At 35.3% G+C, this 25,805-nt stretch overlaps 1 protein-coding gene across 8 annotated transcripts in view; it reads left to right on the top strand.

The window, feature by feature from the left end:
• PPFIA2 (PTPRF interacting protein alpha 2) overlaps nucleotides 1–25,805 on the top strand; it is a 476,859-nt gene that overhangs the window by 310,242 nt on the left and 140,812 nt on the right. The window lies entirely within an intron of this gene.

Raw genomic sequence — 25,805 nt, 5'->3', positions numbered from 1 at the left:
ATTTAGTACAGAACTAAATTAATATAAAATAGAGACCCAAACAAAGTGCAAAAAAGCAGAGAGAAGTGTATTCATTCTAAACCAAAGTATCAGAGAAGGCTTCACCCTTGAAGGAAAACAATGACTTGGCTTCAAAACTGTGGAGAAACATTTCAAGCTGAGCAAACAGTATGATGAAGGAAACCTAAAATTGCCTGTTTTAGGAATAATGGATTATATTGTATTGGTAAGAATTAGGGTATGAAAAGATGTAGAAGAGGAGTGTAGAGAGTTGATAGGATGCAGATCCTAGAGAACCCTGAATGCCATGCTCAGAGTCTGGAATTTATACTTTATGAAATGAGAAAGCTCTGAAGGTGTAGTTTTGTTTTTGTTTTGTAGTGTTTTGTTTTTTGGTTTTGGTTTTGGTTTTGGTTTTGGTAAAGTGAAATCCACTGAAAGTATGTTCTTTTTTTTTCTTTTTGTAAACTGTGGGGTTGGTTGGAGTAGAGCTGGAAAGTTGACAATCGGATATGGCTAGCTGACATAGTCATCTGATATGTGCTTTTGATAATGATACATCAATTCAACAGACATTTATTGAGCATTTTCTGTTTGCCAGTCATTGCATTAAGTACTGGGTATAAATATATTGATAAACTAAGATATTAATAAAGCAACAATTCTCTCAAGTCTGTTATGGAAGATAAACATGGTAAAAAGTAACTATAATAAGGAGTTATTATTTAAGGGATCCAGAATTTCAGTTTGGGAAGATGTGAAAATTTCTGAAGTTGAATGGCAGTGATGCTTGCATAACAATGTGAATGTACTTATTGCCACTTAGCTGTACACTTTAAATGGTTAAAATGGTAAATTTTATATTATATACCTTTTATCACAATAAAAAGTCATTACAATACAATAAGACTAAAGTGAAAATGAAAGTACAAGCTTTAGTAGTATTACAAAGGAGAGTACTTAATTGTATGGGCATGAATGAGGAAAAGCAGATAGTGTTACAAAAATCTTCCTAGAAAATTCCTACAATTTGCAACAACATGGATGAGGATGAACTTTGAGGGCATTAGGCTAAGTGAAATAAGTTAGACAAAGAAAGACAAATACTGTATGATCTTATTTATATACAGATTCTAAAAATGTCAAACACAAAGAAACAGAGTAGATTGGTTGCCAGAGGCTGGGGTGTGGGGGAAATGGGGAGATGTTTGTCAAATAATATAAACTTTCTGTTATAAAATGAATAAAATTAGGGGATCTAATGTACAGTATGGGCACTATAGTTAACAACACTCTATAGTATACTTGAAATTTACTAAGACAGTAGGTCATAAATGTTCTCACCACACACACACACACGCACACACACAAATAGTAACCATGGGGATGAACTGGGAGATTGAGATTGACATATATACACTAATATGTATAAAATAGATAACTAATAAGAACCTGCTGTATAAAAAAATTAAATTAAAAAAAAGACAAATGGTAACTATGTGAGGTAATAGGTATGTTAGTTAACCTTATAGTGGTAATCATTTCATAATATATACATATATCAAATATTCACATTGTATACCTTAAACTTACACATATTATTTGTCAATTATATCTCAATAAAGCTGGAAAAAAATTTTTAAGTCTTCCTAGGGGAAAAAATTTACCTAGAATTTGAAGGGTGACTACAAAGAGCTTGTCAGATGGAGTTGGAGGAAGAAAAGGGAAGCAGGCAGTAGTAGAGATGGGGACGAGGCTGCAGAGAAAGGCAAATCTGAGTTAGGGATGCCTAGAGCCTGGGCTTCGTCCTGTAGACAATGATGAGTCAGCAAAGGGTTTTTAAAAGGGAAGAAATATAACGAGATTTTTAAGTTTGCAGACCAGTGTATAAAAATTAAAGATGAAAAAATATATATCCTAATCAAGGTACTGTGTTTATAGTTCAGATTTGTAAAAATCACTACTGTTTCTTGAAAGAAAGGTCTAGTGTTGCAAAATACAGAACTTGAACAAAGAACTTGAACTTGAACAATCTGGCATTTCTTACGTTCTTTTAGTAACGGGAAATATAGATATAAATGAAAGAATCAAAACAATATTGTAAATAAATATATATACATAATGAAAATTTGCTGTCATTTTATGCCTCTTTGAATAGCCCCGCAAGGGCAGATTGTATTGTTAACACTGAATACATTTTCCAGGCCATTGTCCTAAAAAAGTGAGTCCAGATTATTTAGACAGAGAAAATACAATCAAGCCTTTATTTCTTGCAGAATATTTTTGTTACTGCTTAAAATTAGAAAACTACAAAAAATGTACAATAAAAGGAAATGCAGAGGAATAAATAGATTACATTCTAACAATGTGTTCTCCTTTAGCAGAGGCCCATATGCTTTTTTAATTATTTAATTAAACCAGACAAAATGGATTATTCAGAAGCTACAGTAAATATTCAATTGACAGACTAATTTTCAGTGAATACACAGCTGTACTTATTTTAAAAGCTTTTCTACATGATTGTATTATATATAAAAAGAACTGGCACATTTAGTTGTAGACTGAACTATATTTTTATGTTGCTTTCATTCTTTGTCTTTTTTTTATTCCAAACACTGAATTTACCAACTTTCTTAAGGAAATTAGAATTTCATGTTACCTCATCTACAATCAGCCTTATTCCTGAAGCCTAATTTCCTAAGGAAAAATTAAAGAACTTTGTGAGCAAACCAGGTATCATTCATATTCAGAAGAATATTGGATCAAGATGGTGAGGGGAGCTAGAGGAAGCAGATTCACATTTTGGGGGTTTATAAGACCACAGAATACGGCCATTGTTTTAAATACATTATGCATTTAATCATCACAACAGTCTTTTGAGTTGAGTTAAGAACCAGTGCTCTGTTGAATCCATGGAAATGAATGGAAATATGGAAAAGGTAAATAGATACAGGCAAAGGTGGAACCTACCCCCAAAAGCAAATAAAAGGCAGGGAAGGAGCAACGAGAGATGTTATGTGAGACTCAAGTGAGTCAAGAGTCCTTGAAGCAAAGAAATGATAGAAAGAGGGAGAGAGAGAGAGAGTGAGGGAGAGAGAGAGTTTTAAGTGTAGGGATTGGATGTGGTCAACAGTATTAAATGTCTCATGAAGGCATGTAGGAGTATGTCTAATATGAGGTGATTAGATTTACAATTAGGTCACTGAAAATGTTTGCAAAGACAGTTTTAGTAAACTATAATGGAAGGAGAATGCTGTGATGAAAAGAATTTGAGTCAATTAGAAGTCTAAAAATGGGAGACAGTGAGGAATACTCATTTGAGAAGTTTGGCAATGAAGGAGAGAGGAGGCTAAAAGCTAAATAATTAGGCAATATTGAGAGATGGCCTGTTGAAAATGCTTACAGCCAATGCAAAGGAAGAAGAGACAAAGGAGAAGGGATTATTGATGGACAACACCGAAGAGGATAAGCGTGGTTTGGAGATCAATGGCAAGTAGTGGAACTCCTTCCTCTGAGAAATGCAGGAAGGAGAACAGAATGTGTAGTAACGAGATGAATGAAGATTTTGATTTGGAGAGGAAAAAAGACATAGCAATTTTATCAGAGAGTCTTCCCAAGGAAATGGGTTATCTGCTAAGGGGAGTGGAAACAGAGTTACTTTAATGAGTTTAAGGAGACTGAGAATACGATAATGTAGAATATGGCAAAGAGTCAGTAAGACTAAGCAAGGACATTTTAGGGTGGGATGGTAGACCCAGAGGAAGTTCTCATTACATTACCCTGGCAAATTTAATAAAGCCAGTTTCCACAGAACTTATGAACTGAAGCAACATGGATTCACCATAGTATTTCCTTATCTAATCTATGAAGTTCTGTTATTCATCATAATTTGAAAGGAAGAGATACAAATATGAAACTAATGTTGTCTCAGATGACTTTGGTCCAGAGGTAAAATGTTTCCCTAAACTTGACAGTGGTAAAAATCAGGAAGCTTCTGAAATCCATGAGCAACTCTATATTTAAATAGTTAGAAAGATATTTGATAAAGATGATCCAGAAAAACATGTGGAAAGTGGAAAAGTTGTTGAGCAGTAATTATTAGAAAAGTTTGCCTTGGGGGAGCTGATAGCAATACTCATCTAAATTTATAGGATCACTTATTTGCAGAATTAGTGAAATGACCAAGTAATTTTTTTCTTCAAATTAAAACTTCCATATCTGTCAGTGGAAAATTCCAGATGTAGAAAAAGACACCACTGAAAAAATTCTTAAGTTAAATTATTTCAGAACCCTAAAATTGATAATTATTTATCTTGATAGACCCTTTGCCAGTTACTCATTTTTTGGTTCTTTTAATTCTTTTTCTTTCCTGTTCTATGAGATAAAAGCAGAGTTAATACTTTATGTCTCTCACTGCCTTTAAAAAATGATTAATCTTACAATGGCTTTCTAATTTCCTGCATGTTTACGTATACCACACATCCTAATTCAGCTGATTAATTTAGTTTCATCATTAGTAACTGTATGAAACTGTTTTCATTAGTAGTAAATTCCATGACCAACTGTGAATTAACATTCTAACAGAAAGTCAAATATAAGTTTTGTGCTTTATTAACATTGAAGCAAGTCACCATGGCTCAATTTAACAGAAAATAGTATTTTTTTAAATGACAACAGTGTTTGCATAAGGTAAGGGCATCCTTGCAGCTCCAAACTTACATCCCTTGAAGACAATGAAAAATTCTCTGACACGATGTTTTTAGATTGCCTGCAAAATATTACGAGTCTCCAATAAAGCCACTTATTGGGAACCTACTCTTCCTGTTGGAGTTGTATCATTTTGGGTTAGAGAATTATATAGTTCTTAATTGATTTTGTTTAATGGAAGAGTTTAATCATAGTTGAATAATGTCCTTTTTTGCTTTATATTGATAAACTCGAAGTTTCAACATTGTCAAACCCATAGTTATTTGCAAAGACCTAAGGTTCCTTATTATACCTCTAGATGTTTCTTTACGATGATACTGCATTATAAAGACAAGTGTAGAAACTGTAAATTACCCAAATTATTATCATCAATAGAAAAATGTCTTCTTTGCTGTTGATAATTGTACTGTTCCAGTGCAAAGAATCTTTCACAAATTGAAAGAAATCAAGACATCTTACGACAATGTATGTTAAAACCCAACAGTGAAAAGAGAGCTAAAGAAATTGCTGTTTGCTACTTCCACTGTTTTCACTATTTCCAAGACCTCTACACAGCAATTGTTTAAAATATAGTTTAAAATTGTCTCCTGTTGTTTATGAGACTTTTGAAGTCTGTTCGTAAGTCTTTCAAACTCTCCTGTTTTGGTTAGAATCTTTTCTTTGACGAAAGTATAAGGTTTGTTTTTCTTGTGATGGCAGACTTGGTTGTTTTATCTTTGCACATGGAGATCATGAACTGTTTTTTTCTCTTTCTATTAATAGCAAGATCATGCTTGATATTAATACTTTGATCATAAGCATCACAATTGATTATTTTACACATGTGTTTATTAGAGTATTCTTATTAATTTTAAAGCTAAATATTTGAGAGATTACTTATCTTTTAAAAAATGTAAGTGGAATACTGAAATTTAGTGAGATAAAAGGTACAAAGTAAAAATAAAAAAGAATATTAAATTCAAGTCAAAAGATTTCAGTTTGAGTTGACTCCTATATCTATCACTTACTGATTCTATAATCCCTGGCAATTTATTTAACCTCTCTGCACCTCAGCTTTTTCATCTGTGAAATGGAATATTAATAAATTTTGGACTAGCCTATCTTTCAAAGAAGTCATGATGTTTAGATAAAATAATATACAAGAAAACACTTTGTAAACTTGAAGTACTAAAGCTGTATTGCTTTACGTTCAAAAGGTGAATATCAGGTAGTTATTAGTTAAGTAGATGAAAACTCTCTTCTGTTGACAATTTGAACGTGCTGATAAAATAACAGTACTTTATTTTATACTCAGAACAAAATCTCCTTTTATTAAAGGAACAAAAACCTTATTGTTCATAGGATGATTCTGTAGCACATGCACTTTATAAATGACTTTGCAATTCACTCCTTTATGCAGCTTGTAAAAATAATAGCATCTACAAATTTGAGGGAGATTATTGTGTGCCTGGCACTATGCTAAGCACTATATATATCCCCCAACACACAAACACACACACACACACGCACACGCACACACACACTTTTCAGTTAATCATCAAAATGAACATCTGAGAGAACTGTAATTATTACTAGCATTTTGAAACTGAGGCTTCAAAGAACTAGGTGAATTGTTTTGCATGTTATCACTAGTCAGTAGCAATCCAAGTCCAGGATATCAGACTCCAGATTTGAGTGTTTAACAGTAGGCACAAGGCTGCCTGGCCTTTCTCTTAATAACAAACTTTCTTTATATATGAAAACTGTGTTTCCAAATCAACAGTTTACCTTTTACCAGTAATTTAAATTCATCATGACATCTTTATATTTGTTGTATTTCTGTGGATTAGTTCAAGGATCATAGCTTCACTATATTGACAGAAAGATAAAATAGGCATTAATTAATGACACACATTAAATCAATTAGTTAAATTAACCTGCATTTCAACTGCCACATATTGGGTTGAAATTAAACATTTAACTCTACAGAAAAGATACATTAAAACATCTACATGCTATTTGCAGTTATTTGGATAAATTCAATTACTGGATTTTAAACTTTGCATCTAAATGTTTTCCCTTGGTGTAAACTTCGAGGTGACGCTGCCTGAAGTCCTGAAATAAACAGCATGATAGCATTGTATTAGTCCCTATACTTTCAGTGTAGAAAATGTGAGACCTCAAGTTCTACTAAACAATATCAGAGGATTTCTGCAGCACTTCTCTATTCCCATTTCATTTTGGCAGGGAAGAACAATGGATCTCAAATGGTGAGAAATTTGGAAGTTCCAAATAGGTGAGCTTTGGGGATGCTAAAAGGAAATGTATGGACAAAAAGGATGCCCGAATTGCTTTAATCTGTTTTGCGTATGTGAGTGTGTATATAATTAGTAACTTGACTGCTCATGATTTTACTTTTTAAAAAGTTGATAGCAAAAAACATCACAAATTTGATCAGCTTGTATTCACCATATACTACTTATTTGTCTTAGTCTTTTGGGCTGGTAAAACAAACTATTATAGACTGGGTGGCTTAAACAACCAACATTCATCTCTCACAGTTCTGGAGGCTGGGTAGTCAAAGATCAAGGAACTGGCAAATTTGGTGTCTGATAAGAACTTGCTTCCTGGTTCATCGATGGTGCCTTCTTACTGTGTCCTCACATGGCAGAATGAATGAGAGAGACCTCTGGGGTCTCTTTTATAAGGGCACTAAAACCGACTAAATGTGGACTCCACCCTCATGACCTAGTCATCTCCCAGAGACCTCACCTCCTACAACTATCACATTGGGGGTTATGATTTAAGATATGAATTTGGCAGAGGGGGACATAAACATTCAATCCATAACACCATTACCAGCATTTAGCCAAATTGCGAAGCTCCGGGGCACAGTCATTCCCAAGACTGACCTCACTTCTGACACCAACTGCAAGTTCATGGGGCTCCCAGATCCATTCTTAGTTTTGATAATTCACTAGAAAGACAGAACTCACTGAAAACTATTACATTTACAGTTATGGCTTATTACAGGGCAATGATACAGATCAAGATTAGCCAAGGAAAGAACACACAGGGCAGAGTCTGGGAGGGTTCCAAATGCTAAATTTCCATTGTCCACAGGATGCATTACCTTCCTTGAATTGATGTGAGATAATTCTCCAACCTGGGAAGTTCACTCAAGCTTTGACTGTCCAGAGTTTTTATTGAGTTTTACTTTATTCATTACATAAGCATAATTGATTGTTTGATTGTCCATGTGGTTGATCTCCACCTCTAGATTGAGACACAAAGACTCCTAAATCATGTGGTTGGTCTTTCTGACATTACCAGTCCCAATTTAAGACTATTAAGTGTGACCAGCCCCATCCTAAGATCCACCGTAATTAGACCTCACCCTAAACGAAAACATTCATATCAGGTATGACGCAGATTACCTCCAAAAGCTAAAGGCAAAGGCCTGACCTCTCTTCAGGCAAAGCCAAATTCTTTACTACACAGCTAGAGATCATCTTAACTGGCTATGCTAACTGAAGATTTTTTAATGAACACTTAGTGTTAATAGTATCTCCTTATTTAATAACATGCTGATAAAGCCAATATGTCATTTTCCACTCAGAAAACACTGTAATTGGGAGATAAGGAGGAACAAAACCTATAGGTGGAATCAGAATATGTGTTGAGGAAGTTTTAAAAAATCAATTAACAAGAGAGAAAGTGAGAAAGGGAGAGAGAGAGGGAGAGACATGTGGAAGGGAGTGGCAGAAAGAAAAATATAGTTTTCTTAAGAGAAAATTGCAATACAGTTATATTATAGTGTCAGAAATATCTTGGGGGCACCTACTGTTTTGGGGCACTGGGCCGGGTCAAGCACTTAAGTGCTGTGTTTTCACAGGCTTCCAGCAGTTTCAGTCATTTACCTCTCTTCACCTTCAGGTTTATGGATCCCCACATTATGAGATAATTGCTGTTATTAACAGAGAGAATTTATTGAGATCCTGCTAACGTCTCGTCACCTTATAAGGCAGAATGTACTGTCACTATTTTAAAGATGCAGAAAACATGGTTCTAAAGCTTGAAGTAACTCACCTGAAATACACAGCTAGTAAATAATTGAGCAACTGCTCTTTTGTTCAGTCTATTCATTTCTTCAGATCCCTACTTTTAAAAACTCTTCACAAGGTATTGATTATTTCCCACTGATTCGCAGAGGTATAGCTATTTTCTATCCAAGGAATTGGATGGATTTGCACTCTCACTGATGTTTCTGTTGTATCAAGAACAAAAGGACAGGGAAGGAAAATAAGTTAATATTTCAATATTAGAAAAAGAGAAATCTACTGATACCCTTTTAAAAAATTATTCTTTCTGATACATAGAAGCCTCTCGAAAAGAGGAGAAATAGAAAGGTTGTCCACCCTAGGGCACTAGTTCTCCATCCTGGCTGTACGCCTGCCTCACCTGTAGAGCATCTGAAAAATACAAATGTATCCAGAAATTCTGATTCATTGTTAGCATGAGTCCTGGCCATCTGCACTTTAAAAAATTATATAGTTTGATTCTGATTTGAGCCTATAGTTGAGAACTATAGTAGAGAAAAATCATGGGCTTTGAAGCAGACAGACATAGGTTTGACTCAGTCTGCCATTTACAAGCTATGTGACTTTTACAAATAGTATCATTTTATGGAAAAGGAAAAAGGCACAGAGAAGGTAAATAACTTAAGTTCATACTGTCAGAAAGTGGTAGAACCAGAATTCTACTTCATAGTTCATGATCTTAATCAGTACTCTGTAAAATCTACTGGACATGTACCAAGTACTTTTTGGGTCTTGAGGACATACCAGTAACCAAGTAAGAAGTAACTCCCTTCCCTCAAAGAGCTTATGTTAGAAATTTTTGATTTAAAATTAATTTTAGGTAGAGAAAAATTCTATAAAACAAGTTACACAGAGCTATGGATAGAAAGCACTGCAGATATAATCCACACTTATTTTTAGGTTTTTTCTGTGTTCTCTCAGTTCGTACTTTTGTAATATTAACCAATGCCATCTAAAACATTCTTATTTAGACATGAGTTTAGCAAAGAGCATGTGAAAAAAACATATCCACTTCATCAGGTAATTGCATTTCAGGGATAATTTATTCTATGTTTCTACTTATTTAAGTGAAATTGGAAATAATGTATGAAAGTAAATAGAGAGAATAAGTCTAAAAATCAGGAAGTAGAGTTATAATTGTGACTTTCACTGAGTCCATTTGAACAGTTTATAAAGAAAAAGATGGACGTGGGCCACTATACCGGGGATCAGCAGACTTCTTTAAAGGGCCAGCTAGTAAATACTTTAGGCTCTGTGGGCTAGAAGCTCTTTACCACAACTACTCTACCATTATAGAGCAAAAGCAATCAGACAGTTATGTAAATAAGTGAGCTTGGCCCTGTTCCAGTAAAAACCTATTTATGAACAATGGAAACTGAATTTCTTTTAACTTTTATGTATCACAAAGTATTATCCTCTTTTGATTTTTTTCAACTATTCAAAATGTGAAAACCTTTTTTATCTTGTGGGCCTGACAAAAATAGGCAGCCTGGAGGATGTAGTTGGCCACCCCTGCACTACATGATCACTCAGGTCACGTCCTAGAGGCTTACTCTGTCACAGCCTTCCGCAGCCTTTCACGGGGCCGCTGCCTCTACCTGCGATACAGCAACAGCAAGAAAAAATTCTCTGTACTTGAAGACTTCACATGCACTGGTCCTCAAACTGAAGGGTGTATAATGGTCACCTGGAAGAATATTAAAATGCAGATTCCATTTTAATGAAACCTGCATTTTAAGGAAGCATCACGATGATGTTGAACTGCTAATAAGAATCTTGACCTAAATATAACATAAATATAGGACATAGAATCCATAAAATACAGATTCCGTTTTAATGAAATCTGCATTTTCAGGAAGCACCACGATGATGTTGAACTGCTAATAAGAATCTTGACCTAAATACAACATAAATATAGGACATAGAATCCATAAACTGCAGATTACAACACAGTGAGATATGTATCACAATAGAAAGAAGGAGACAAAAATATGAAATGTTCTATGAGAAGTGGATAGTAAGAAGCAGTTAGAAGTTAGTGTGGGCAAGTGGAGGGAAAGTGGCAAGTGCAAAACCATCATTCTATCTAGACTATTCATCTGGGTGCTGTGAATATATTCTGCCCTGGCTGATGACAAGAAAGGAAAGGAGTAAGCATACTCCAAACAGGAGCTGTAACCACCACCCCTGGGCATTTACTTTCCCCCTAAATGGTTCTGCTCTCTGCTAGCTCTGTGACTACAGACAATTTCCTTATAACCTCTTTGCGTCAATTACCTCAAGTCTAATAGAATTTACCTCATCAGGTTGTTGTAAGGGTTAAATGAGTTAATACACTGTCGACTGAAAAAAATGCACAAGGTGAGAGTTGTGAGTTAGGTTTTCTTTGAGGCAAAATGAGGACTATAGCCCAGGAGATAGCATTTCAGATAGCTCTAAGAAACTGCTCCGAAGAGGTAGGCGGGAAGGTCAATATATATGTGATTTTGGTGAAGGGGGAGTACCTGCAATCAAGTACATATTTTTTACAGAAGTTTTCTGCTAGTTTCAGGAAGGTTACTGCTAGTCACGAGAAGCAGATATCACCATGAAGGATTTTAGTGCTTTTCTAGATATGAGGAGATGCAAGAATTGGGCTCATAAAATCTTCTCCTGAAAATATCTAACCATCTGAAGACCTGTTCTGCCAGTTTTTCCCAGAGCACAGAGTGCCTCATTCCTGATCTCCACCCTGAACTCCTTTCAGGGAGTATTGAAGGTCAGCAGCTGCAGTGGTTCATAATTTAATCTTCGTAGAGGTAGATGGCAAGTGTCAATTTGTAGTTGACACATGTAGAGTGCTTAAAACTGTGCTTGGCACGAAGTATCTTTCAGTAAATATTATTGTTATTGATGTTGACATTGATCTTTTTAGCGATGATACTGTTCGCCTCCTTTTTAATAAGATGATTGAACTGAGATCTGGAGAGGTGGAGTGTGTGTCCACAGTGGGACTGATCAGGTGACAATTTACTGGGGATGGGAAGAGGCTTACCATTCATTCTCTGTAAACTTCATTTTCTTCACCCATAAAAATAAGGTATAAAGACCACATAAGTTGTGGACCCTTCCCATTCTGGCATTTTATAATATGTACGCATTTAAAAATCACATAAAAATAAAATTGAAACGCGTGCAAACGAACATAACGCAAGATTATTACCTTTAGAACCCAAGCGAATGGATTACTTTAAAAAGAATTGTTCAGAATAATGGGTTTAGTATGCTGCTTTTGTGATTTCTAAGGAAGGAACTAAATGGATAAAGCCTTTTTATTGCCCTGGCTTGCTTTTTTATAAGCAAGGATGACTAATGGATATTGTTTCTGCCTTCTACATTTTCTCAAGTACTTTCAAGCACTTTGATATGCTTTTCTTTCCCTTAAGACTCTTTTCCTTAGCATAACAGATAAAAGGAATTGTTCCAGGACACAGCCTATAATTTTGTCACTTCTGCCCTGATTGGAGAAAAACAACAACAACAAACCTCAACTGTGTACTTACAGTATTAGCCCTGCCTGGCTGAGGAGGTCAAATTTCATGGTGCTGAAAGAATAGTATAGTCCATCTCCAAAGAGATTTATTTTATTTTTTTCATAGGCTTGTTGGCCATTTTGATTTTTTAAGCATTATTAAGGTATAATTAATATACAAAAAATGTACTTATTTAAAGTATACATTTTGATGAGTTTGGACATATGCATACACTCATGATGCCATCACCACAGTCAAAGTAATAACCATATACATCACCTCCAAAAAATGTCCTTGTGTTCTTTTGTTGCTTTTGTTTTGCTTTTGTTTTTGTTTTTGTCATAAGAACACTTAGATGAGATCTATCCTCCATTAAAAAACTATTGAAAGAAAACAATTTAGGTGATATAAACCAGCTTTATTTAACACGTTGTGAAGTGGACAGTCTCTTTTCAGAAAACTGCAAAATGGGATGGAAGGCAAGAAGCTTTTATAAAATAGAGAATAAAGAACAAGGAAGAGAAAAATAGAAAATATCTGATTGGCTGGGCCCACACTGTTCACCTTGTTAGGGGTGGGAAGGCCCAGAGTTGGCTTGGTGTTTGGAGTTGACTGACTGGATATGCTGCTTTTCTGGTCAAGAAGAGCATTTACAAGGACAGAGTTACCTAAGTTACCTAAGGTCTGGTTTGCTGATGTGGGTCCATCTTGGACCTAGAAAGTTATTTCAACACCTCCTAACATATCTTAAAGTGCACAATACCATATTGTTAACTATAGGCACTATGTTGTACAGCAGATCTCTAGAACTGATTCATATTGCGTAACTGAAACTTTATATCCATTGAGCAGCAACTCCCCATTCTCCCCTGCCCCCAACCCCCATAATGCACCAGATATCTTTTCTGATCTCTGCAGCTAAGCAGGGTCCAAGCCTGGTTAGTACTCAGATCACAGAGATGAATTTTAATGTGATGTTTTAAAGGATTCAAATATATGTTGATGGAAATATAGCATCTTTGGATTACTAAAACAGAATGTTCATTCTAAAACATCCCAAATTTCCTGACAGCAGATGGACTTCAGTTGAATAAACAGATGACAGAGATGTGATTAATATTATGTAGACCTACCTTTATTAATTTAATAATCAGTATTTGCTTGATGAATTTAATACTACTTTGTATACATGAAATAACTAAAGAAGAAACTTTTATTCATGTCAGCATAATTCATAAAAGAATAAATATTGAGACTTTTGAAGACAGACTCAGTCACAGAGCGTACCTGCTACTCTATAAACTGATCACGTAAGTTCTCATTGGACTATTCAGTTTGCTGTGACCCTCTTCTCAGCATAACTCGGTCTCCTCATTTTGCTTTTCTTTTTTGTTTATTTGGAGGAGAAGGGATATATGTAATCAGTTGTCCCTCTGCCTTTAGCTGAAGCCCAAACCAAATTAGCATATTTTGATACTTCTGACTTTAGGGAGTAAGGGACCTAGTAGTAGTGACTGTGGAGAGCACAAAGAAGTAAGCCTTTGTTCTATGTCAAGAAGTACTTTATCACAATCAATACCTTTAGTAAGTCCTATTTGCTTTTCTCATTGTGAGACAAGTGTTAAAAGATAAACTGAGGCATATTAAAAATTTGTAAGAGTTTATTTGAAAAAAAAAAATCAAATCAAGCAATGCCAAACCAGAAGTGGTCAGGAGTGCTCCACCATAGGAGCCAGGGGAAACCCTCAGAAATAGTGCAGGAACAAAGAAGAGAAATTATTTGATTGGCTATAACTTAAATCCTAACTGGCTGTTTGTGATTGGTTATCCTAAGCGTTTGGTCGTGTAATCTTTAGGCGTCACAGGCTTAGATTTTGGTTTGCTTCTGTAGGTCGCTTGGGCATTAGAGCCACCTCAATCTAACGTCCTCCTTTTTTAATTAAACTATTTTTTAAGTAGGATTCTGCTGTCTTCTTTAGGGAGGGAAGTTATTAGCAATGGCATCTTCCAGGGTGATGGAGATTGCAATGTACTTTTTCCATGACATTCAAAACTTTCAGCTAAATTGCTGCCACCATTCTCAGCACTCAACACTGAATTATTGCAGTTGTTTTACATGTGGTGTTGTACTTCTCAGTGTCATTTGTTTACCTCAATGAATATTTTCCACCCCTCCTCATTTATTTATTTGCTTATTTATATTTTCAACTGAGGCTTGCTTTCTTGCAGTGAAAAATAAAATTTGTTCAGTATGTGTTTTCCTATTATTGACACTTTGGGAAAACTCTTTAGGACTTCTTTTTTGCTTTTGTTCTCTGGATTAATTCCTCTACTTTACCACACTAACAGCTTCCTTGGCCATTTTTATTACTATTCTTTCATCTAATGCCATTCTTAGCTGCTACTCTACTACAATAGCAGTACTGTGCCTGAACAATATCCACTAATACTGTCCAATTTAAGTTGTTTTGTATTTTCTGAAGCCATTTATATGCTTCTAATGAAAATGCCAGCATTTGATTTTATTATCATTTTAAATATTAAAGAACTATTTGAATAGTGGAAATAAATAAAAATAAAGAGTAACCAAGTATCAGAAAAATGTAATGACTGAAATACCAATTAGATGAAAAGGATAGAGATAGTTTGGTAGAGAGTTGTAATTTAGATCAGAATTACATATCAATAACTATACTAAAATACAGCTATTGTTGAATGTTACAGTTAACATTGGAAATAGAGATCATAATCATTCACTGTAAAAACAAATCTATCTAAGGAAACATTTGAAATTTTATTGTTCTTTCAACCACTGTCTTAAACTTAAAACTAAAAATAACAGTTTTGCATGACAGTTACTGTTTTAAGAATGGTCTTAAAAATCTTTAATATTATCTTAAAAGAATTTTTTCATCATTAAAAACTAAATAAGCTTAGATTCCGTAGTCATACAAGGTATCTTTATGTTTTTAGATATAAGCAGATGTAAAATTTGGAAATAGCCAAATTGCATGTACTGTTTGTGTACTATCTTTTTCATCAAAGCGTCACCAGAAACTTACTGGTGATGTGCATTTAAATTTTAACATCCAGTCAGTTCATCTAATGGGAATTGGAAAGGCTGGTCAGCCAAAGTGGAGGAGGTTAAAGATAAAAGTATGTAGTATGTTCTAATTAATTCAATAATTATTTATTGACTGAATAGTATAGTGGTAAAAATTCTAAGCAACCACCAAATTAAACTATACTTCCCACCTCCAAGCTATTTGGTCATTCATTAGGATAAATGGATTCATTCTTTAAATCATTAATTAAATAACTATTTTTTAAACTTGACAAGAGGTGAATCCTCACAATACAAACCTCTGATTCCCATCTCAAGACAATTTGATTGTTCATTGGATCAGTTACGTTTCACAAGTTTTCAGTCTATCCATTCTCACTGAAAAACAACAAAAGTTAATGTTACACATGAGCTGATCAAACTTCATTGGACTACATGAAGTTGCTTTTCACTGGTTTTAATATGCTTCAGTGTTGCTTATAAATCTTATGTCCAAAAGCCAGAGCTGGAAAGTGAAATTGCTATTGGCTTAGTATCCTTAGTTCTGTTTGAATAAGTGTCTCAATCTTTTTGGTTTTCCAATTAATATATAACAACACAAACCCAAACTATTGTGTCTGGAGAGTTGAGTTGCTTAAGTGTAAATTGTAAATCCCTGCTGTTCTAGTAGTTGCTTTGTCTTTGTTTTTTTTCATGTTGCAGCCTCAGTGTAATCTAAGCCTGGAATTCAGCTAAATTAGAATAAGTTATCTGTGTAGAAGCAAATTATGTGTTGGTGTAGTGAGACTTCTGTAAGTCTCACTCTTGGAATTGTTAATTGAATTTGGGGTAAAAATAGATGAAAAGAATCTTTGTTAATTAGATGTGGGCACTGTCTGGAAGTTGTTGTTAAATACGTAAAGGCAAATATGAATTTAAAAACATCCGAATGAAGATCCCTGGAGAATTAGCATGAGTATGGTAGACATGATTTATTTTAAAAGGTAGCTGGGACATTTTCAAGGTAAACTGAAATGGCTGTGCCACAAAAGAGTTATAAATAAAAATGATAAATAATGTAAACAGCATGATTTTTATTCATAAAAATAATTGAAGACATCTTCTGTGTCTAAATTGTTTTGCCAAATCAGGGCAGGTAAATTCCCCTGCTATCAGACCACAGAACTGTAGTCCTGACCTAGATAAATATTTGTATTGTGTATGCAGTGAATCATTTCATTAATTTTCAAAAGGCATTATAGCATAATGCTTAAAAACCATCCATTTTGAAGATATCATACCTGGATTGGAAACCTTTGTCATATCTTTTTCTGTATGACCTCAAGTATATTATTTATGCCCTTTATGTTAGTTCCCTTAGTTATAAAATAAAAATAATAATACCCTGTTTATAAGGTTACTGGGAAGATTAAATGAAATAATGTATGTAAATTGCTTTGCATGTATGTGGCATATAATTGATGTTCAACATAGAGCAACTATTATTATTGCTAGCAGTTCTTAATTATACATTTAATTTCTAAACTCCTATTCCTTATTTGTCTTCCTTCTTTATCCAGCTTCAGGGAAATGTCTCGTACATTGACATTTTCAAAAAGATGAGGAAGAGGAAAAAAAGTGAAAATTAAATTAATTTACATTGCTTTTCTGTTTCCACTTTAAGAATTTTGTTGGCAGAAACAAATTTCTAGATACCCTTGGAATTCCACTTTCCATCTAATGTCAATCTATCCTAAGTCTAAAGCATATAAACACAGTGTGTACTTCAGTGCACCTCAATCATATTACCTAGGCTACAATACACTTGTAAATGTTTTTTTTTTAATATTTTAAGACACAGTGAAATTGCCTATTACTTTATATTTATAGAGTATCTCTTGTAGACTTTCTTTAAGCTGCCCTTCCATGATCCTATCCCTATCCTCCTTTACAGCTGTCTGTGCCTTCTACTTTGCCTCCTCACACTGAGAGTTGTGAATATCCTACAAGGCTATGTCAATATTTCGTGTTCTTTTCTTTCTGTAGTTCCCCAGTGAGCTCTTCCATGCCCAGGGCTCCTTTTTAACCTTGAATCATGTAATATGAGCTTTAGGAAAGACTTCAAGTTCATATGGTCTTTTATGTGGATAACTAATTTGCTTCTCCATGTATACATTCTCAAGTATTTTTCCATCCAATTTTTCCAACTCCCTATTAGGACTTTTCCATTCATACAGTCTGCTGTCATTCAATACTCCATAAATATTTCTAGAGTGCTTTCTACTTGTCAGAGAGTTTACTAAGAACTGGGAATAAATAATCAATCAGATATAGTTTCTGGTCTCAAGGCACTCAGTGTCAAAATGGGCAGTCAGAAAACTAACAGCCAATTGTGCTAAAGAGTGATAATTTGTATGATATGAGTTAGTGGAGAATGCTAAGGAATTATGTAACTTAAATCACTGGGATGCCACCCATCCCACAGTGAGTGACATATAAGCTAAGACCTGAAAGATAACTGAGAAGAGTTAAGGAGGAGGAAGAGTGTGTAAGGAAAAACTCTGTCCTACCTCCTGTGATTCTCCTTTCCGCTCACACTACTGCTACACTCGCAGCACTTCCAACACCAGCTGTACGGGAGTTTTTCCCCTACCAAACAATTCACTGCAACACCAGCAGGGTGTCCTATAGTTTAACTCAATTCTGACACTATCTACCTGGAGGTAGCACCAGATCCTACAGGTTAAGGGCTCAGTCCCACAAGACCACTCCCACCCTACTTCAGATGCCAATTGCAAGTACAATTTGTCATCTGTGCTTCTGACTGAATGGGTATAAATCAGAGACTCCCACTAACCCCTCCTTGGGTTTGATTAATTTGCTAGAGCAGCTCATAGAACTCAGGAAAACATTTACCTAACCTACGTTTACCAGTTTATTAAAGGGTATGGTAAAGGATACAGATGAACAACCAGATGAAAAGATACATAGAGTGAGGTCTGGGAGGGTCCCGAGTTTAGGACCTTCTGTCCTTGTGGAGTTGGGATACATCACCCTCCCAGTATGTGAATATGTTCACCAACCTGGAAGCTCCCCAACCCCTGTACTTTTGGGAATTTTATGAAGGCTTCATTACATAGGCATATCAGTCATTAAGTTCACTTCCAGCCCCTGTTTCCTCTCTGGAGAATGGTGGGTGGGGCTAAAAATTCCAAGCTTGAAATCACAGCTTGGTCCTTCTGGTGATGAGCCCCCATCCAGGAGCCCACCCGGAATCCCCCATTTGAACAAAAGGTGCCCTGAGTGCTGTTGTCAGGAATTTACAAGGGTTTTAGGAGCTCTGTGCATGAGCATTCCAAATGAATATAAAAACTCACAGCCAAGATGGCATTTTGGGTGTGTGTAACTGCAAGTCCTTCAATAAGCTAGAACATGAAGTAAAAATAAGAATAAGAAGATAAAGGTGATCATTATTACATTATAAATGCTTACAGTACATCATATACAATTAAGTATTTTACAGTACAAACACACTAAAACGTAGGTATTATTATCCCTCATTTTATAACAGAGGAACGTGAACTTGAGGTTAAGAAACTTGTACAAAGTCATACAACCAGTTACACCTAGAAGGGACAGGACTCATCCTAGGCCTTTTAAGAATATTTAAGAATGCTATGCTTCTCGGAATCACCTTCCAAGTAAACTACTGTGCGAAATTATTTGTCTCAGGGTCCACTCTCAAGAAATCTTAAACTTGGAAGAAAAGATAGTACAGATGAAATGATGTAAAGAAGAAAAATTTATATAATGTGCTGAGCACAGTTTTTGGCACATTGTAAGAGCTCATTAAATGATTGTTATTTTATTGTTGTTGTCTTACTGCTTCTTTCTTTGTTTCCCTCATTTACTAGAATGTAAGCTTTTTGAGAGAAGGGCTTTTTTCCCCAGTGGTGTCTCATATTTAGAACAATGATCAATGAATATTTGTTGAATAAATAGATTAATACATTTTAGGGACTTCCCTGGTGGCACAGAGGTTAAGAATCCGCCTGCCAATGCAGGGGACACAGGTTCAAGCCGTGGTCCAGGAAGATCCCACATGCCACGGAGTAACTAAGCCCGTGCACCACAACTACTGAGCCTGTGCTCTAGAGCCTGCAAGCCACAACTACTGAGCCCACGTGCCTAGAGCCCATGCTCCACACAAGAGAAGCCACCACAATGAGAAGCCTGCGCACCGCAATGAAGAGTAGCCCCCACTCCGCAATGAAGAGGAGCCGCCGCTCGCCACAACTAGAGAAAGCCCACGCTCAGCAACAAAGACCCAATGCAACCAAAAATAAAATAAATAAATAGATAAATTTAAAAAATAAAGTGCTGCAAGGGACTTCCCTGGCAGTCCAGTGGTTAGGACTCTGTGCTTCCACAGCAGAGAGCATGGGTTCGATCCCTGGTCGGGGAGCTAAGATCCCGCATGCCACGTGACACAGCCAAAATAAATAAATAAATAACAATAATAATAAAAAAATAAAGTGCTGCAAGAAAAGAACTGTCAACAACTCTACATCTGGCAAAAAATATCCTTCAGGAATGAAAGTAAAATAAAGACATTCTCAATGAAGGAAACTAAGAGAATTTATCATCTGTGGGCCTGCTCTAAAAGAAAGTTAAAGGAATTTCTTCAGGCTGAAGGAATATGACCCCACAGATAAACTTGGAAGTTTAGGAATAAATAAAGAGCAACAAAATATGAAAAAAAAATACATTTTAAACACTTCAGAAATGTGAGAATATAGAGATATGAAAGAGACTCTATTATTTTCTCCCAAATCACATTTCTCTTAAGAATCACATGTTTCTGTGCATTTCCTGATACCTGAAGTTTCCAAGATGTCAACTTTCAGTGATGTTTTAGCTATCTTTTGAAGAGGACATCTTACATCATATGAACTCACTAAAACATTTTTATGAATCTCAAACTTTTGTTTTCAAAAATGAATTTCATTTTCTGAACTCTCTGCCTTGAAAGTTTTTCTCCCAGATAGTCACATTGCTTCCTCCCTCTCATCTTCAGGTCTATACTCAGAAATCACCTAATTCCTAATTAAACTGCACCTCATAGCATCCCTCCCTTGCTTTAATTTTCCCTTTGCAATTATCACCATTTAAAAATGTATTCCACTTATTTTTGTTTATAGTTTGTCTCACCCAACAAGAATGAATTAAAGAACTTTGCTTTTTCCCCCTATTAATTTTCCTAATACCTGATATATCATCAGTGAAATATCAATGAATATATGTGAAATGAATGCATCTCTCCAGGTCATCAAGGAAAACTGTTTTTCAGAGAAAGAGGATAGAAGAGAGTCTGTTGCAAGACATGCTAGGAACCCTGAAATAGTCTGGTAGAAAAGGGATGGGGGCTGGGGAATTTTCCTGACTAGAAGACTGACCACCAAGACCACCAGTAGTCCACTGTGTGAGCTCAGAGCTTGTCAGAGATTGATAAGAGCCAAAAACAACCTGACAGAGGCAAAGGTTTAAAGAAAAAAACTTGGAAGGCTGCCTTGGGAATATAATGGGTTTGGGAGTGCCTAGAAGCAGTGAGTCAGGCTGTCAGAAGCTTAATGAGCTATCAGGAAACACAAAGAAGGGTCAAGGCAAAGCAATAAGCCAGAGAGCAAGAATCACACAGATGCCAGAGTTTTAGCTGAAGTATGTTAGCTTTTTGAGTCACCTGTCATTCTTTTATCTTCTTCCTTTTTTTTTTTTTCCTCCTCGTCATCACCTTGACTAGCCAGGATGAGTACCGGTACACCCTCATGTATTCTTTTTTTCTAAAGAACTCTTTTTTTTTTTTTTTGCCCCAGATTTTTAAAAAAATTTTTTTAACTTTTTATTTTGTATTGGAGTATAGCCGATAAGCAATGTTGTGATAGTTTCAGGCGCACAGCCAAGCGACTCAGCCATACATATACGTGTATCCATTCTCCCCCAGACTCCCCTCCCATCCAGGCTGCCACATAACATTGAGCAGAGGTCCCTGTGCTGTACAGTAGGTTCTTTTGGTTATCCTTTTTAAATATAGTAGTGTGTACATGTCAATCCCAGACTCCCTAACTATCCCTTCCTTCCACCCTTCCCCACCCCCACCCCCGGTAACCATAAGTTCATTCTCTAAATCTGTGAGTCCGTTTCTGTTTTGTAAATACATTCATTTGTATCCTTTCTTTTTAGATTCCTCATATAAGCGATATCACACGATTTTTCTCTTTCTCTGTCTGACTAACTTCACTCAGTATGACAATCTCTAGGTCCATCCATGTTGCTGCAAATGGCATTATTTCATTCTTTTTTATGGCTGAGTAATATCAGATGTGAACTCGTTAACGGTTGATCCCCAAATTCCCCCCCACCCCCGTGAGTTGCATGCATCTTTTTATAAATAAACACACCCCAAATCTCTGTAACATATGGATCTCCAGGAGCAGGAGAGGTGTCTGGGAAGCACCTGGCTCGGGTTGGCCAGAAGGGCACATTTCCACCTCCCAAATAAGTGCAAAGACACTTTTAGTTACAAGTGACAGAAAACCAATCCAAACAAGTTTGAGCACAGAGGGGAAATTTTGGGCTTATTTTACTGAAATGCCAGGGATAGAGCTGATTTATGGCTAAAATCAGCAGCAGAAGTAATTCCTCAGGGCTCCAGCTTTTCTACCTGCTTCTCTATGAGGAGGAACTCATGGCAAACAGCACTCTGATCCTATCCCACCAGCTTACGTTCCATAGTAGAAAGGAGACTCTTCCCCCATATCTCTGCCAGAAACTTCTCTCAAGGAATGTTCTAATTGCCCTGGCTTAGATCATGTGCCCACACATTTGCCATGAGCTCTGGCCCCCTGATTGACAGTCTCTCTAAGATTAGAGTGGGGAAGGAAAATTCCCCAGTGAAAATGTAAGATGTTGTCACCAAAAGGAATATGAATGAATTCTGGGCATTTTAAAACAAATGTCAACAAACACTTGACAAATCATGGTTAATCAGTTAAAATGACTGTAGAAAAGTTTCTCTTGACCAGTGTTCCATGGGCCTCAGTGGATTGGTATGTGTGGAAATGCATGCAAAATTCTGCCTACATGTGAATCTGTCCAGGGAGGGGTCCATAGTTCAATGAAGTACAAAGGATTCCAAGGTGGAAGGGTAGCAGAACTTGGAAAGGAAATGCTTCCTCCCCATCCTCACCCACCATTAACTTCCCCTGACTTAATAGAGCCCAAATGCAAAGCCATGTGAGACAATGTGACATAGTAAAAAGTATAAAGATAAGGACTTTTATTTGATTCCTTAGTTCTCATTAAATTCTCTTTATCTCAGTTTAATCACTTGTTAAATGTGGATCATAGGACCTAATTTGCAGATTAAAATAGTTCAACACAGTTCTTGGCACATAGTGGGTTTCCAGTGCATTGTTGCATTTATGTCACAACTGAGTAAGCAACAGAGACTCCCCAGAAGTGATTTGTCCTAAGCACCACGCCATCCTATTTGTAATAGGTCATGCTGTTTAACAGTGAGGGATCCAGTCCTACTTCACTATTCTAGACGAGTCACTTGAACCCTCCCTTTAACAGCTTTTTCTGTCAGTAGAGCCCAGAGAATGTTTTAAGGTTATCAGCCACTTTTCATTCTGCTTGCTATATTTGTAAACCACTTCTCAAGCCACCTACTGCATTCCTTTGTCAAGCCAGCTGGGAGAATTTCCTAAAGAGGCCTGTGCTACCTCCAGCTACAGATTTCTAGGTGACCTTCTCTGCCCTTTTGAACACACAGAAGAGCAGACCCAACCCCCAAAGCTGTATTTGCAGGAGAGAACATCTCACTTTCCCCAGTGTGAAAGGAAAAAGAATCAAGCTTATTAACACCTACAATAAAATCAGATGCTGAAGCTTTGCTTTCATAACTACCCAGGATAATTTGTTATTGAGCAAAAATAGAACAGAATATAATCATATTAGAATGATAGAGAATATAGAGGATCCTGCATCAATTCTCCAGTTTCAAAAATCTAATTTGCAGGACTGATTTTTTAGAAAAAGTAAAGTTTGCATGTTAGTGGTTGAAAAGTTTGTCTTTCTTGGAATTAATTGCCATGTATATATTTTATGAAAAACTGGAAGTTTGTAATTTTTTAATATAGTGGCACAACCATATTTGCATAAGGTTTTCCATGTGAATTTGGTGTTTTGACTTTTCTAATTAAGGTCATTAATTTATCATTTCACTGAGTCATTCAGTAAATCTTTATAGATGGACTGCTTTATTTTAGGCACTAGGGTGTATTTGATATTTATCTGAACTACTAAACAAACTGAAGTTATTCTGTAAACTAAGAGTTAAGTTTGATGTTTAAATATTTTTTAAAAAGGTCTCTCTTCACTTCTAATTAAATAATGGAAGAAAAAGCATAGAATTTTAAAATTTATTGTTGCTGTTGTCTTAACATATTTAAGTCATGGATGTTATCTTAGTGAAATGTCAGTATACAATACTTTAATTAAAAAATTCATAATAAAGTTTTATTATGTATTGATTATAATTTAATATTATTGATTTATGTAAGAGAAAGATGTTAAGAATGTAATATGAAAATGATATATCCAGGGACTATTTCATTCTTGTTTTTTCTTTGATGTAATTCATTTCTACACTAACTAACATGAGAGGAATGTCTGATGATTCTCAAGCACAGTAAATCTTTATCTTTTGTTATTTCTGAATGAATTAGGTTTACATTCTTTGTTTTTCTATATCCATTTATTATTTAATTTAACATTTATATTGAATCCCTGCACATACTAATGTGATGTGCTGCTTCATATGAAAATGTTGTTGTCAATAATGTACTCCTTTGAAAATTATTTTCCCATGAGATATCATTAGGACTTCTGCTAGCTAAATAAACTAGCAAAGTGAGTACGAAAATAAAGGAATAAAATATTAGATTTTAATGAGTAAGATACACACCAAAATAAACACAGATATATATTGTACAAAGTATAGTGGCTAGGTACACTTTGTCTGAGAAGTAGGTTTTTCAGCTGACTTTTGAAAGCTGAGATTGTGTCAGCTGTAGTCTGAGCTGGGGAAGAATCTTTCAGGCAGGAAGATCAGCAAGTTCCTCAGTTCTGGATGAGAAAGTGCCAGGTCTGTTTGAGGGACAGAAAGGAGGCCATTGTGGCCGAAGGAATCATGTAGTGTGTTATAGACCTTGTTAAGAAGTTTAAAATTATGCTAAACAAGTTGGGAAAACAGAGCGGTTCTTTGGCAAGCTGAAGAGTGACACGATATAACTTAAGTTTAAAAGATGAATCTGGCTGCTTTGTGGATGATAGATTGTAGATGGGCAAGAATGGGAGTAAGGGAACCAATTATTTGGTGATTGCAGTACTACAGGAGAGAAGAGCTTTTACAGAGTTGTTCTTCATTATGTGGTGATATACCCTTAAGAAATGATAAGTTATGTGTTGAATTGCTGGAGGTCATATGCAAAATCACTTTTTCTCATGAATATATCATTGGCATGTGGGCAGCAATGGCAGGCAGCAGGACACATACCCAATCTCTCCATGTCTTTTGTTTACTTGATAATTCTTTGTCTGTGTGACATGTTGGTCTCATAATTTCAACTTATAATTTTAATATGATTCCATATTTATTTAATATAAATATTCAATATAAATATAAAATTCAATAAATATTCAATAAATATTGAATCATATTAAACTTATATGCTTAATATGTACTAAATACTATGGACATTGATTTCCCCTAGAACCAATACTGACTCTATATCTGAGTTGATACTATAATAAAACTTGCCAAGAAACAAATAATTTATGGTATTAATGTAATGTAAATATTTTCAAAATAATATGTATGAATAGCAAATATATTTTTAAAATGCTGTAATGTGATTTTCTACTCTATATATTATTAAGATCACTTAAACTACAACTATCTGGGAATCTGTTTCTTAGTTCAAAGTATCATGTGTATAAATCTGAGCTAAAATTTGGAAAAATTAATTGCCTTCTGAGAATTTTTTTTTTGTAAATTAACTATATTTGGACTAGAAGTGCTAAAATAATGGCCGTTAAAATAATGACAATGAGACCAGTTTAATTCTAAGTGCTCATGATAGTGGCACAAATTGTTTAAGTCTAGCTTATTTATTTGCTTGTTTTAAAATTGCAGATGTGCTGTCTCTTAGGGAAGATGAATGTGCTCACAATTAGTCTTTAGTTGTCAATTTTCTTTCATACTTTAAAAATTCAGACTAATACAAATTTTATTATATTTCATAAGTTAAATTAAAAAGTAATTTCTGAATTAATAACACATGGGTCATGCCACTGATTTAAAAACATTTCAAACCAGATAGATACATTTTCCAACTAGAA

The sequence above is a fragment of the Balaenoptera musculus genome, chromosome 10 (assembly GCF_009873245.2).
Source record: "Balaenoptera musculus isolate JJ_BM4_2016_0621 chromosome 10, mBalMus1.pri.v3, whole genome shotgun sequence".
NCBI lineage: Eukaryota > Metazoa > Chordata > Mammalia > Artiodactyla > Balaenopteridae > Balaenoptera > Balaenoptera musculus.
The sequence above is the reverse complement of the archived record's forward strand: the minus strand, read 5'-3'. Positions and strand labels throughout refer to the sequence as shown.